This window comes from Dama dama, chromosome 27 (genome assembly GCF_033118175.1).
Source record: "Dama dama isolate Ldn47 chromosome 27, ASM3311817v1, whole genome shotgun sequence".
Taxonomy (NCBI): Eukaryota; Metazoa; Chordata; class Mammalia; order Artiodactyla; family Cervidae; genus Dama; species Dama dama.
Window position 1 is genome coordinate 25,479,704 of NC_083707.1, and position 13,708 is coordinate 25,493,411.

The 13,708-nt window shown below is 41.3% G+C and overlaps 1 long non-coding RNA gene across 1 annotated transcript in view; it reads right to left on the minus strand.

Moving 5' to 3' along the window:
- Nucleotides 1-5,930: 5,930 nt before the first annotated feature.
- Nucleotides 5,931-13,708, minus strand: part of LOC133047480 (uncharacterized) — a 48,530-nt gene continuing 40,752 nt past the window's right edge. The window contains exon 3 of the long non-coding RNA XR_009690761.1: nucleotides 5,931-6,338. This is a non-coding gene — a long non-coding RNA (uncharacterized LOC133047480). The remainder of the gene's footprint in view (nucleotides 6,339-13,708) is intronic.

The following is a 13,708-nucleotide window of genomic DNA, read 5'->3' on the forward strand; positions in this document are numbered from 1 at the left end:
CAAAGCAACCGAAGTGTTTCTTTCATTTCCTTTTCTCCTGTTACTCCAGGTGCTAAGATATCCCCTGCCATCCTAAGGGATTTCAAGAATTCTTTTCAGAAATGAGGAAGATAACTGTTAAGATAAATTTTTAATATCACAATGGAAAGAAAGAAAGAAGGGAGTGAGACAGGAAGACGAGAAGGAAAGAAGGGAAAGAATGGGGGAGACGAGAGGAAATCAGTATGGAAGCTGCTCACAGCCCAGGGCTATTTTATAAGAATGCGGAGAAATTGCATTTGTCTCAGAACTACATCATCCTCTTTTCCCCCATCTTTCCTTTTAATGACATATAGTCAAATGTGAAGAGCACATATTCAAAGTGCACAAGAAAATTTTTTGACATAACATATATATCCATCAACTGGCTTCCCAGGTAGCACAGTGGTCAAGAGGCCATTGCAGGGCCCGTGCAGGAGACACAAGAAACACAGGTTCAGTCCCTGGGTCGGGAAGATCCCCTGGAGGAGGCAATGGCAACCCACTCCAGGATTCTTGACTGGAAAATTCCGTGGACAGAGGAGCCTTGGTGGGCTACAGTCCATGCGGTCACAAGAAGCCAGACATGACTGAGCACAGCGCATACCCCCATGAAACCACCATCGCAATCAACCTAAGGAATACATCCATCATTCCAGCATTTCCTCAGCCCCTACGTAAACTCAGTAGTCCCTCCCCACCTCCTACCCCTACCCTGTCCCTAGAAACCCACTCATCTGTTTTGTCACCATAAATTAGTTTGCATTTCTCAGAATTTTAAGTAGAATAGATCAAGCAGCATTTACTCTTTTCTTGTCTAGCTTTGCAGTCAGCATTATTTTGAGATCCATCCAGGGTTTTTGTGTATATTAAGAGTTCATTATTTTTCTTTACTGCAGAATTCCCCTGTATAGATGTGTTTTATACAGATGAAGGAGAAAGCAATGGCACCCCACTCCAGTACTCTTGCCTGGAAAATCCCATGGACGGAGGAGCCTGGTAGGCTGCAGTCCATTGGGTTGCTACGAGTCGGACATGACTGAACGACTTCACTTTCACACATTGGAGAAGGAAATGGCAACCCACTCCAGTGTTCTTGCTTTGAGAATCCCAGGGACGGGGGAGCCTGGGAGCCTGGGCTGCCGTCTATGGGGTCGCACAGGGTCAGACACGACTGAAGTGACTTAGCATACAGATGAAAAATGTGTTCATCTGTTCATGAGCATTTGGGTTATTTCCAGTTTGGGCTATTACAAATAAGACTGCTACAAATGAATATTCATCTACAAAGCAAGTGGAATGGCTGGATCATATGATAGGTATGCATTTAACTTTTTAAGGACTCAATCAAACTCTTGTCCTAAGTGGGTGTACCATTTTATGTGCCCATCTTCAGTGTATGAAAGTTCTAGTTCCTCTATATCCTTGTCTACATTGTGTGGTCAGTCTTTCAACTTTTGGCCATGTTAATAGTTGTATAACAGCACCCTGCAGTCTTTGTAACTTGTAGTTCCCTGAAGTCTAATGCTGAACCTCTTTTGATTTGCTTATTTGCCATCCACATATCCTGGTGAACTTCCTGTTTAAATTTTTGCCCATTTTTAATTGGGGTGTTTGTTTTCTCATTGTTGCTTTATAGAATTCTTTTGCTATCCTACATACAACTCTATAACAAACAGAAGCTTTGAAAATATTTTTTCCAGCCTGTGACATTTCATTCACATAACAGTGTTTTTTGGTGTCGGGGTGGGGGGTGGTGTTTTTAATTTTCATGAAATGTAAATTATCAGTTTGTCCTTTTATGGGTCCTCCTTTTTTGTGGTCATGTCTATGATGTCTTCACCTAAGCCAAGGTTACAAAATTTTTCTCCCGTGTTCTTCCAGAAGTTTTACTCTTTTAGGTTTTATAGTTGGTTTCATCATCCATTTGACTTATTTTTGAGATATGGTCAAAGTTCATTTTCTCATATATGGATATCTAATTTTTCCAGTATCACTTATTGATAAGAACATATTTTATCCACTGAATTGCCCTTAATTATACCTTTGTCAAAAACCAGTTGTCCGTAGACTCTCTGTTTCATTGCTTATTGTCTGTTTTGATAAGAATACCACAATGTCTTAATTGCTTAATTAAATCTTAAACTCAAAAGTGTTAGGCCAGGCTTGTTCTTTTTCTCATGTAAGTAGCAAAATCAATTTGTCAATTTTTACTCCTCAAAAAAAGAAGAAAAGAAAAAACCTGTTGAAATTTTGATTGGAATTGAATTGAATCTCTAGATCAATTTTAGGACTAATATCTAAATAATATTGTCTTTCAACCCATGAAAACAGTACACCTGCTTATTATCCTTAATTCCTCACAGCAAAATTTTGTATTTTTTAGTGCACAGGTCTTTTGTGTATATTTTCAGGTTTATTCTTAAGTATTTTATATTTTTCATAGTATACTATAGTACATGAGGTATTTTAAATTTTAATTTGAGAGAATCAATTGTTAGTATATACAAATACATTTGCACATAAACCTTTTATCCTGAAATCTTTCAAAACTCATTTATTATTTAGATTTTTTGTAGATCCTATGTGATTTTGTACAACCCTAGACATATATTCTTGTCACTTTATTGAACAGCAAAACTTCTACATTCCTTGGTCATGTCACTTAACTTTTATTAAAGCAGCTAAAGATGTCTTTAATAGAAACTAAACACTTCACCATCACTGCTGAAAAGTCATGTTACTGTGTACAACCAAAGCCTGAGGAAGCCCCAGATGAAAGGACCCTGTCTTTCCAATCCTGAAAGTAATCTTTGCTCTGGCTTTACCCAATAGACAAGGATGTTTTTGCATTTTATTGATTTATTTCCACCTGAAAATGTATACTTCATGAAAAGAGAAAAAATGGGGAGAAGGGACCCTTGCAATTTAATTGAACCAGCTGGAAAAACATGGACAGATATTTACTAAGAACAATGTGTAGAAACTGCTCTGGGGGAGACAGAGATGTGACTATGGTCTCTGCCTTCTGTGGTTGTGGGACAGAACGTCTGCTCAAATCAGACCAGGCAGGTCCAGATCCCAATGGCTGCAGGCAATGCAGTCACCCCAGAACCACAGGTCACTCCACAGTCAACACCCAGGTTCCAGCTTGGGGTCAGCCTCTACCTTTCTCAGTTGGGTTGGCCATGTCCTTGTCCAGAGTGAGGGAAACTGCACGGCCAGGGAAGACTAATATGGAGTTGTAGAAAGAGTGCTGGAAAAGGGCTCTAGGCCTAGTAAAGGATATCTCTTCTTAAGGTAAGCCTAAGAGTGAAATCCTCTTATCCTTTTGCTGGCAACTATTACTTATATGAGTACAGACAATATTTTGTTGAGAGGTGGTCGAGGTTGCCTTTATATGTCACCATCAAAACCAAGTTACTAGCCAAAGACCAGATCTAGGGAAAAAATGAGGCTAGGAGGGAGTGGACAGCTCAGTTATTGGCACCAACAGAACAAGTCTTATCTTCTGTTTATATGAGTCTTTTGATTTAAAACAATTAAGTTTGTTACTTATACTTTGAAATTCAGTTGGTGGCTCAGATGGTAAGGAATCTGTCTGCAATGCAGGAGACTCAGGTTTGATCCCTGGGTCAGGAATATCCACTGGAGAAGGGAATGGCTACCCACTCCATTTTTCTTGTCTGCAGAATTTCATGGATTGAGAAGTCTGGTGGGCTACAGTCCATGGGGTTGCAAAGAGTCAAACATGACTGAGCACACACACAATATGAAAAGAGGCTCTTATTCAGTGTCAAGGGTAACAAACATCTCTTAAGATGACAAGTAATACCTGTCTCCCAATTACTGGCCTTTATCCCAAAAGGAAATGGCATAACTAAAAGAAAGAACTCATGGGTTAACTTTATCTAAAGCTTACTGACTGTTTTGTAGAGAATGAACTCTAAAGAAATGTAGTTGAATGATTGGTAAACCATAGATAATGCATTAGTGCTCGCTACACAAATAAGTAAATAATAACAAACAATAAAAACAAGACAGAATGAATGAATAGGTGTTGCAATCAGATAAGGGTACGAAGAAAGAGGTGATACTGTCAAATTAGAATAATTCGAGGAGGGTTGATATACAAATTACTGATGATAAAGACATGAGTAAGACATAGAGGAACCAAGGGATGGAGCAACAATCCCTGGCTCACAGAAGTGGAGCTAGACAGATGGGATAAGCAGAGGGAGAGAGCATGGAAGCCCATTGTCGTAATCCGTGCATATCCACCTCCCAAGGCAAACAGCAGGGAAGGGAAGGGAGGCGGCAGATCTGGAGAAGTAAGCAGAGGATATTGAGTAAAAACGGTCTGTAAACCAGGCCCAAGAGCAATGAACTCCAGAATGCCCGTGGAGCTTCGTCTACATAAGATGATATTACTAAGTAGGAAAGGCAGTGGTACTCAGAAGGTGTCATCTAGAGCACAGGTACATCATCAGTCAAATAATAACCTCACCCCCTAAAAGAATGTCTGACTTCAAACTTACCGAAGACCAATTTGCAAGCAGGTCACCAGGGAGAGTGTGATCCGTTTCCCTTGATGGCAACCAGGAGGTGGTAGAGAACAAGAAAAGGAGCTTTAGAAATGGTCCTGAGTCTCGCAGCACTGTTTACAATAGCTAGGACCTGCCTGCCAATGCACAAGTAAGAGATGTGGGTTCAATCCCTGTATCATGAAGATCCTTGGAGGAGGGCATGCAACCCATTCCAGTATTCTTGCCTAGAGAATCCTATGGACAGAAGAACCTGGCAAGCTAAGATCCATAGGGTCACAAAGAGTTGAACATGACTAAAACAACTTAGCATGCACACACACATGAACTTATCTACAAAACAGAGTTACAGTGTGGAAGATAAACTTACAGTTACCAGGGGTTGGAGGAGGAAGGACAAATTGGAAGATTGGGATTGAAACACACAGTCTATTATATCAAAAGTTGTTAACTAATAAGGACCACCTATATAGCACAGGGGGCTCTACTCAATACTCTGTAATGTCCTGCATGGGAAAAGAATCTAAAAAAAGACTGGATATATGTATATGTGCAACTGATTCACTTTGCTATATACCTGAAATGAACACAGCATTATAAATCAGCTATACTCCAGTAAAAAATTTTTTAAGAAGAAATGGCCCTGAGTTGGAATAGTATTGATCATTTTTAAACTAAAAACAAAATAAATTCTTCTTAAAACCTAATTTTTAAAACCAATGCCAAAGTAAGAATTCTGAGCTAAAAAAGGACACGCGGATCTACTGTACTAGTATCCAAAATCGAATAGTCTCCTCCAGGCAGATTTACTGTTATGATTTAATAGCAGACAGGCAGTGGCCTCTAATCTCTCAGCTCATGCCTTTCCCTTTTCGCTCACGTTAGTCTAGTGATAAATGATGTAGAATTTCTCAGAGAGAGAGAAAATTATGCCCAATATAAAAAGTGGTTGAAAAAGCTGATTACAGAGTCATTAGCCCCTGTGGGCTCATTTTATTGCTATAAAGTCATCATTCAAGTAGACATATATTTAGCTTCTGTGGCCTTCATTTGTGGTAAGCAAAATAACCTCAGATAGAAAAAAAAAAAGGAGTCCAAGTTCAAACTTCCTATTTTTAGTGACGTGACAACCAGTTGACTGAATTAGGAAAGCCTAGGGCAGAAGCAGAGACATGTCACCAGCTCGTGTTCCCTGGACTGTGTGCGTAGAGGCTCATCTGGAGACAAGCCTACTCCTGGATCACAGTCTTCAAATCCAACCTGTGGCCAGAAGAAGGTGCCCAGATGGTGAGGAAGTTACACACCTCGACACAAGAGAAGTCATTGAAGGAGCCGGACACGTTTAGCCTAGAAAACAGAGGCCTATATGATACCAAAGGCTTTTATTTAACATTAGGACTGACTGTGGAAGACATCGATTTATTATCTAGCTAGTCCAAATAATTTGTGGACAAACATTTTCAATTCAAGGTGAAACATATTCATTCATTCATTCAATATTTACTGATCAAATATAATTTTTCTATTATTGTTCGTGTGTGCTAAGTCACTTTAGTCTTGTCAGACTCTGTGGGATCCTATGGACCATAGCTGGCCAGGCTCCTCTGTCCATGGGATTTTTCCAGGCAAGAATACTGGAATGAGTTGCCATGCCCTTCTCCAGGGGATCTTCCCAACATGGGGGTTGAACCCGCGTCTCTGACTTCTCCTGCATTGGCAGGCGGGTTCTTTACCACTGACACCACCTGGGAAGCTCTTCTGTTACTGTGTTAGGCTCTGAAAGTTGAATAAGAATTTATTAGCAAACATCGTGATTTTAAAAATTGTGAACTGGCGGATTTGTAATTAGATGCTAGTTGGCTATCTGTGAGTGCTATTATATAGGGGTTCCAGCCTCTGGGATCTAATTCCTGATGATCTGGGGTGGTGCCGATGTAATAATAATAAAAATAAGATATACAATAAATGTAATGTTCTTGAATCATCCCCAAACCATCCTTCCACCCCCGGTCTGTGGAAAAATTGTCTTCCACAAAACCAGTCTCTGGTGCCAAAAAGGTTGAGGACCACTGGTATTTTAGAAGAGAAAATGTCTGTGTTCTTTAATATGTATGCTGTGCTAAGTCGCTTCAGGAGTGTCCAGCTCTTTGGACTGTAGCCCGCCAGGCTCCTCTGTCCATGGGATTCTCCAGGCAAGAATACTGGAGTGGGTTGCCATACCCTCCTCCAAGGATCTTCCCAGCCCGGGGATCGAACCCAAATCTCTTACATCTCCTGCCTTGGCAAGCAGGTTCTTTACAACTAGCGCCATATACACATGAATTACCTGGGAATCTTAATAAAATGTTAATACAGCAGATGGGAAGGGGACTGAGAGCTTGCCTTTCCAACAAGCTCCCAGGTGATTCAGATGCTGCTGGTGCTTGAGCCACACTTAGCAGAGCGTTAAGTTCACTACCTCTCAGACATTCTCCAATTTTGATGAGAATCAACAGATCTATTTTGTGTCATCTCAGATTCAGTGTCTCACATTTCAGAGAAAGAAAAAAATTAGAAGCCACAGGCTTGTCTGATGGGTATCTGTCACTGGAAGGGTGAGAACATGGGGCTGGCTTGGAGTTTGGCTTTGCCTCCTATTACGCTGCTTTGACCATCCTGCTAGGACAAACAGCAAACTGCATGAAAGGAATACACTAACATGCAGTCCTCATTCAAAATCTTTAGTTCTGACCTACTCTCCTTGACTTACCTTCACACTGAATTCCATGCTGCTGTAGCCCTTCCTACACGCTCATCCTCCAGCACTGATTTTGTTCAGTACTATTTAGTTTGCCCTTCAGATATGACATTTAGGGCTTTTCTCCAGGTTCAACTTTCAAGTATTTCAGCAACGATCTTGGCATCTTCCCAGTTACATCCGCTCACTCTTAATACTGAGCAGGGCCCTGTGGGGTTCCTGGGCTCAAAGCCTCTCTGTGTCCCCCATTTCTTTGATTACAGGAAACAGCCTTCATTCAACCTTCATGACCTTCCCTGAGTTCCAGTGGGCAAATTCAAGCCAATGTTAATTAGGGAAGGGAGGGGATGTGAGACCAGGGGAAAACAAACAAGAAAAACAATAGTGTAGCCTTGGGGCAAGGTCCTGGTTCCCCATCAACAGATGCACACAATATCTTTGAACTGTTTTTCAGTTACTGAAACCCCATCCAGGTGGGAGAAGTTAATGATTAACAATGGTATGCAGCCCACAGCATGTGGACCCCAGACCAGTTAGAACCTAATGATTGATTAATGCTGACTCCTACTTACCTCACCACCAACCCCTCAGAATGTCCAAGAGCTGATCACACCCTCTTTGAACCAATACTATAAACTTTCTCACTATCCTCTCCACATAGGAACACCTCCTCTCTCAAGGCAGAAGCTCACTCTGTCCCTCCTTTGCCTGGCAAAGTAATAAAGCTGTCCTTTCCAAAACTCTTGTCTCTGAGATTTGATTTGGCACTAGTGTACAGAGATGATGAGCTTCCAGCCTCATTCTGAGGACCCAGGCTCCTCAGTAAACACACTTGCACTTCGGCTCAGAATCTGTCTCCCTGAAATTGTTTTGGCTTCTAGATTCCTCCAGCGCTGAGAGGGGGGTGGACAAATCAAGGCTGCTGAGATCAGTTTGCCATCCCAAGTAACCCAACATCATTTCAGATTTCCAGAAATCATTAGAGGGGCAGAGAGCATCCAATATGATTTCTAAACATGGTCTATTTTTCTTCTGTAAGTAAGAGTTAGAGGAGAATATTGATAAAATCATATTATGTGCTCAGTTGCTCAGTCGTATCCAACTCTTTGCAGCCCCATGGACTGTAGCCTGCCAGGCTTCTCTGCCCATGGAATTTTTCAGGCAAGAATACTGGAGTGGGTTGCTGTGCCCTCCTCCAGGGTATCTTCCTGACCCAGGAATCAAACCCTCATCTCTTGCATCTCCTGCATTGGTAGGCAGATTCTTTACCACTAGTGCCACCTGGAAAGTCCCAAAACCACATTAGAGATTCATCTAATAATGATACTTACAATTTTGGGGGCAGGGGGTAAAATGGGTTCCTTCCTCATGAGGTAACTTAAGAATTTACAAGTATAAAGATGCATTCCATTTTATAGGGAAACACTCCAAATCATCTTATTCATCAAAAATCCTTCCTTAGGGTTGCCATAGGTTTTTTTTTCCCCCATTCTTTCTATTAATATTTTATTTTTTTATTGAAGTATTGCTGATTTACAATATTGTGCCAATCTCCATTATGTAGCAAGTGACTCCGTTATACACAAATATATATGTTTATATATATTTTAATGTTCTTTTCCATTATGCTTTATCCCAAGAGACTGGATATAGTTTACTGTGCTATACAATAGGACCTTGTTTATGCATTCTAATAACTTGGATCTACCAACCCCAAATTCCATATGGTTTTGATAAACATGACAGCTACACTGAATAAATAGACACTAAGAAAACATACAATCATTGAGAGAAATTGAAATGATTTGAATTAGAATGAGCTAATTCTTGGCACAATCAATCTAAACAAATTTTGCAACATTTAACAACAAGTAGAAAAGTGGCCACTCCATTTCATACTTAACAGCCATCACCTATGAACTCTGACAGAATTTCTTATCTGAAGACCGTTCCCCCTTATTTATTTGCTACATATTATTAGACTTACTTCTGCACAAAATTACAAGTTCTCATCAGTTCAGTTCAGTTCAGTCACTCAGTCATGTCCAACTCTTTGCAACCCCATGGACTGAAGCACACCAGGCTTCCCTGTCCATCAATTTCCAGAGCCTGCTCAAACTCATGTCCATCGAGTTGGTGATGCCATCAAACCATCTCATCCTCTGTCATCCTCTTCTCCTCCTGCCTTTAATTTTTCCCAGCATCAGGGTCTTTTCCAATGAGTCAGTTCTTCACATCAGGTGGCCAAAATATTGGAGTTTCAGCTTCAACAACAGTCCTTCCAATGAATATTCAGGACTGATCTCCTTTAGGATGGACGGGTTGGATCTCCTTGCAGTCCAAGGGACTCTGAAGAGTCTTCTCCAACACCACAGTTCATAAGCACAATTCAAAAGCTTCAACTTTGACAGTGTTAGTCACTCAGTTGTGTCTGACTCTTTGTGATCCCATGGACTGTAGCTCACCAGGCTCTGTCCATGAAATTCTCTGGGCAAGGACACTGGAGTGGGTTGCCATTCCCTTCTCCATTCAGCTCTCATATGCAAGGCCTATGTTTAATCCTTTCTTTGCATGCTCCCCTGTAATGGGCAACAGGAAGAGACTTAAAGAACGACTGTTGTTTGATTTGAAGATGTTAAGATAGATATTTTACCAGCAAGAGATGTGATACCTGCTTTCCTCTTGGTAGGAAGTGAGTCCACTGTAACTGGTGTTATGGCAGTGGGAATTGTAAATATGGCAGAGACCTTTTGAATTGTTTTGAATTCTGGAAAGAAGGGGTGGGAGGAGCAGGTCTTCTCTGGGGTAGATGTGTGCAACCACCTGCTCAGCCAGTAGAGGGAGTCAGAGGACGGAGTCTGGGCAGGGCCTTTGCTGCCTGTCGTTTTACTAGATTAGGGCTGGTGTCTGCTGTTTCAGGACGACCATGGTCCCTCACAGCACGCTAACAAGAGGGTGTGAGGACCTCTTGTTACTAAACTTTTCAAGAAGAAAGACTCGTGTGTGTTGTGTGTACCATGTTCGTGTGGTTGGCCATTTAAACCGCTTCAAAACCTGTGAGGGCTCAGTGGTCTTGTCCTTTTTCTCTTCAAAAACAACTTTGGGTCACTTTCCTTCCCCCCCCCTTTGTCTTCTCTGGCTCCTCAGCCCGTGACTTTGGGTGAGCCTCGTGCTGTGTCCGCTTGGCTGGGCCACTGTGTGCAGATATTTGGTCAAAAATGATTCTGGATGTTTCCGTGAGAATGTTTGTGAGTGAGATTTACATTTTAAATTGGTGAACTTTGAGTAAAGCAGATTATCCTCCATAATGAGGGTGCGCCTCATCCAATCAGTTGAAGCCCTGGTTAGAACAAAAGATTGACCTCCCCCAAGCAAGAGAGAACTCTGCTGCAGAAGGCCTTTGGGCTTGAACTACAAGGTCAACTTCTCCTGGTTCTCCAGCCTAATAGTCCGTGGATTTGAACTATAACATCAGCTCTTCCCAGGTTTCCAGCTGATGACCTTGCATTGTAGATTTTTAACTTGCCAGCCTCCATAATCACCTGAGCCATCTCCCCATATTTACATGCACAATATTGATTTGGTTTCTCTGGAAAACACTCACTAATATAGGCTCCTTTCACTGTGACGTTTGGAAATTGGTCCTTTCTCACAGGGCTACAATAGCCACAGAACATTTAAAAACACTCAAGTAATAAAATGGAGAAGATACTGGTCAACATAAGAGTTGCCTGTCCACAGTTTCCAAAGAGACTTCAACACAGGACAAAGGAAGGAAGCATCTGGGTAAACCGGAAATGCTTCTGGTATTTTCTACATTCCGACAGAAGACTTCTCAAGCAAGGCTCTTTTAGCACAGGAGCTACACTTTCACATCGCCTGTCTGTCAAGACACAAATGCTGTTCTCTGGAACTTGGAGAGAAGTGAAAGAGTGAAGGAGGAAGCAGCTCAGTTGATAAGGGTGCCATGGAAGACAGGGGTCCTGAAGCTCTGAAATGAGGACTATGGAAATGAAAATGTGGGCAACAGCAATCGAATTCTATCCTAACTGGAATTTTAAGAGCAGAAACAGAAGCCATAGCATATTATGCAGGGATGCTAAAAATCCACTGATGGAGCTCACTGTGGCATTCTGCTCTGCAATTTTTTTTAACTTGATTCCTGTCTGGCAGTAAGAGCAAGGGTGGTATTTGTTCATGCTTATCAGAGGTAAATGCGATCATTTTTTCCAGTTGGTCATACTGTCAAAAAAACCCGTGTAATCTCAAGCAGAGGTCATTATTGACTATAGAAATCAGCAACAGAGAAGAGATTAAATTTCAAACAATTCTACTTCTCTGTGACTAATGGCTGTAAAGCTTTCTTCTACCAAAATGGAGGTCTCCACATAATTTTTTGGTGGATCTCAGACTATTCGTCAGCAAGTGTATTTCATGTCTTCACAGTTTGAAAGACCATGAGATCTTTACTCTTCTGGCAGCTGACCTTGGAATTACTTTGTAATTCAACATATCTGTGATTATATCTGGACAAGAAAAACAAAAATGAAGCAAACCTACTGACAACTCCAATTTATATTCCCAAGTGTCCTGAAAGACTATCTTAATACTGTTCCCTTCTCTTCCCCTCACCTTTTTGGTTATAGTCTGTTTCCCAAAAAGTGATAAGTTCAAGGTTATATATTATCTCCAGTTTTCAAATCAATATTACCTTATAGAACCATTGTGCTTGGTTTAGGGCTTTGCAACTAGCTACCATGACAATAGATGCACAGCCTGGAACCAGTTTTAGTTAATTAGAGTCAATCAATCCAAACTTTGCTAACTTACTCATGTGAAACAATAGTATAATGAACCAAAGTCGGCAAGATGATTGGGAAACACAAATTATTGCACCCTGATAAATTAAATGTGACTATTACAAAATCTTCTTTCTAAATGAATACTCAGGGAAGGGATATATGGGTATTTAATATAATTAAGAATAAAGGGAAAATAAACATAAAGGAGCTATTAAAAGCCCCGCCTTTTTTTTTTTTTTTTTTAAGAGAAGGAAAACACTCAGTGGTTGTGTAATGGGAAGATCTTATGGCATTACCATGAGGGTTTATTTGAGAAAGTATCTTCCTTTTGATTGTGGTCCTTGGGTGGAGTGGACAGCAAAGCAGGACATGCATACTTGTGGATGGCAGGACTGCATCAGGGTGGTGAAAGATCCAAAAGGCAGGGAAGAGACAGACAGGTGTGAACTTTGCGATCTATGTGTGTGCAGGGTCCAGAGTGTGAGTTTCTGTGACTAAGGCGGTCAGTGCTTTGACAATGTATGAAACTGAGTGAAAGATTTTCCCCAGAACTCTGGCAAATCTGATGTGCAATCTATTTATCATTGGCCCTTATGCACACATGCTCAAAGTTCAAGGCCTGCTATGGACTAGGTAAAATAAACAGCCACACATGGATTTCCCTGGTGGCCCAGTGGATAAGAATCCACCTGCCAATGACGGGAACATGGGTTCGATCCCTGGCCTGGGAAGATCCCATATGCCATGAAGCAACTAAGCCCCTTGTGCTACAATTATTGAGCTTAAGCTCCAGAACCTGTGAGAAACAATTACCAAACCCGTGTGCTGAAACTAATGAAGCCCCTGTACCTAGAGACTGTGCCCCACAACAAGAGAAGGCACAGCAATGAAAACCCTGAGCAATGCAACTAGAGAGTAGCCCCCGCTCACAGCAACTGGAGGAAGTCCATGCAAAGCAATGAAGACTCAGTGAAGCTGAAAATTAAAAATAATCTTATTATTAAAAAAAAATCACACACATGTAACTGATAGAATAAAACAAGCCCCAAAAGTTCACCATCCCCTTAGTCAAACCTCGCAGTTGCTTTATCCCAAGAGAAGCTGTGAGTCCTATCAGAAGTATTATTTGGGGTTAAAAAATTCTGTTTAACCATAATAAAATGGAGGATGAGAGAGTTTTGAAATGCAAAATTGATATGAATTCATTGTGTGTGTATGTGTTAGTCACTCAGTCGTGTCTAACTCTTTGAGACCCCAAGGACCGTAGCCCACCAGGCTCCTCTGTCCAAGGAATTTTCCAGGCAAGAATACTGGAGTGGGTTGCCATTCCCTCCTCCAGGGGATCTTCCCAACCCAAGGATTGATCCTGGGTCTCCTCTATTGCAGATAGATTCTTTACCATCTAAGCTACCAGGGAAGCCCATGAAGGTGTTAGATGTCTCATTTGGGAAATAAGAGTTCGGAAGCAAAAAGCAACTGGATAAGGGATGGGAAGGGTAGAAAAGGGTTGTGGAAAAAATGTGTAAAGATAAATTTAAAACAAGATTCTTATGCCTCAGCTGAGGCTAAACCTGGTCCTATTATATGCTGTTGGCAATGAGCTATCT